Source organism: Penaeus chinensis, chromosome 4 (genome assembly GCF_019202785.1).
Source record: "Penaeus chinensis breed Huanghai No. 1 chromosome 4, ASM1920278v2, whole genome shotgun sequence".
Taxonomy (NCBI): Eukaryota; Metazoa; Arthropoda; class Malacostraca; order Decapoda; family Penaeidae; genus Penaeus; species Penaeus chinensis.
The window spans coordinates 45,240,519-45,242,647 of NC_061822.1; the positions used below are offsets into that span (position 1 = coordinate 45,240,519).

General features: G+C 39.3%; 1 protein-coding gene across 1 annotated transcript in view; it reads right to left on the reverse strand.

Moving 5' to 3' along the window:
• The window catches only part of LOC125025308 (probable helicase with zinc finger domain), a 21,374-nt gene extending 19,548 nt beyond the window's left edge, over positions 1-1,826 (reverse strand). Inside the window, exon 1 of the mRNA XM_047613283.1 lies at positions 1,749-1,826. The gene's annotated coding sequence lies outside the window, so the exon portion shown is untranslated. The remainder of the gene's footprint in view (positions 1-1,748) is intronic.
• Positions 1,827-2,129: the final 303 nt, after the last annotated feature.

Here is a 2,129-nt window from a genome sequence, read left to right on the forward strand (position 1 = left end):
ACAAGAAATTATATGTAGACCCAAATGGTAACCCCCAAAATAAAGGGAAAATATCATAGAAAGTGCTGCTCACAGCCCAATTCCACTTGTTGCTCCCGAGTTTCAGCTCTGTCTTGCTATGCATACCGAGGTGAAGACAATGTTTGTCAGACAGTGTTGGAGGGGTGAAGCCCCCCATCAACCTTCCCCTTGGGTAGTGCCCAAAGGGCATACAGAAGTCACAGCTATTTACAGGCAAAGTATACCTTATACCATATGGGTATGAAATTGAAACTATGAAAGGGGACCAAAGTGCCTATACAATAAAGTCACAAATGAAGAAAACAGGTCACGGCAAGTCAGTGAGGATAGTAAGTCCGTGGCGAGAGGGTGGGTGATCAGGGGGATAAGCCCCTAACAGGGTTGTACAGCAACAGGGTGTGGTCTGAGGGCAAAGCTCTGGGTTAGGAAGGTTTTATTTATGGATTCCCAGGAGTGGCTGGAGTAATTGGGACTTAATCTTAGAGGGGTGGGGTGACTTCATATACAGCTAGCAATACTTTCACTTCTATCATTCACAAAGGAAAAAAAAAATGAGATTCATGCAAATTACATGATGAATGATTCAAACAAGGAGTAATTACTGCATGGTAAGTTGGCTGCATGAAACAATAAAATTACTGAAACGTGGAATGATTTTAGAAATTTACCAGAAAATGCTTAGTGACTACATTATCCTTATAAAATTCCAGACTTCCCAAATCTCTTTATTTCTGGTGTATGGAGGGGATGACACTAATTGTCAAAATATGATTATAGTTATATTGGACATTTAAGAATGTAATGAAAGCATATGTTGACTAAGCTGATGAACATTTTCAGGAACATATAATACCATTCACCCATCTCCCACCCTCTCTCTCTTATATAATTAAGTAAAATGATAAGAATAAGTAAAGTATATTTAAAATTAAATAAATAGATAAAAAGAATACAAAAAACAAATATACATTCCTTTCTATATCATTGATCTTATTACCCTGAAAATCCTCAACTTAACTTAGGTGCATTTAAAACCATAATCAACTCTGTTTTCTATACCATATTATATATAGGCATATACATCCTGAAAATAATAACAACTAATTTATTACAAGTGATAATATACAAACTATCATCATAGAATAAATAATTTGCAATAAAATGTCTGAAAGTAAAGGAATTCATAAATCACAAATCAATACAATTCTTCCAAGGTACCTAGTGTGAACAAAGACAGGCCTCTTGGCATTTCATACAATATATTCCCTTTTGAGTTCTTTGCATCCTATGATAAAGCTTTTATTATTGCCATTTAAGAACAATATACTTTGTTTAATTCGTATTTCTCGTCAGCATATCTAGTGTTTTTCACCGCAAGTACGAGTAGGCTTATGACTGTCTCTACATTCCCTGGCTTTGTTTTTCCCAAAGTAAAACGAGAACGCCCACATTCTGAACTCTCCTACTGTTTGCTCAAAAATCGTTTACGTGACTCCTCACCTGACAGATTTTTATAAATAATCCTCAGGTCCAAGGTGAGTTAAAGAAATTCATTCAAAATCTTATCCCTTCCCAAAGGCCTCTCATCCCTGCCCCCCCAAAAGAGAGTCGTCCCTCTCCGAACCCCGCCCACGTCGCCTACGGGAGTCTCTTGTCCCTCAAGCCAAGGAAGGACATGAGTTCATATCCGAAAGAAAAAAGGGGGGAAACAGAGCTAGGAGACTCACACACGAGGGAGACGAGGAGCGCCGAGGGATCTCCAAGGGAAGAACATAAACAAACATGGCTCCTTGCTTCCATTCAGGAAGCGGGGAAGGAGGAGCCCTTCCCCTCTCTCTGACAATGCTCCTGAATAAAGGCGATGGCTGAAGTAGGAATATTATATTTGACATTTAATATGATTTTATCGCTCGAGTAGATCAACATTCACCTCTTTGTATTGACTCTTTTCTTACGTACTTGGTGAATCTTCTTCCACGTTTCGCTTCCTCGATGGTAACCGGGAGAGCTTGGTATCCAACAACACAACTGCACTACCAAGGTCTCTCTTCTCTTCCCTTCCCTTCTGTCCCTTCATTCTGTCCCTCTCTCTCTCTCTCTCGCTCTCT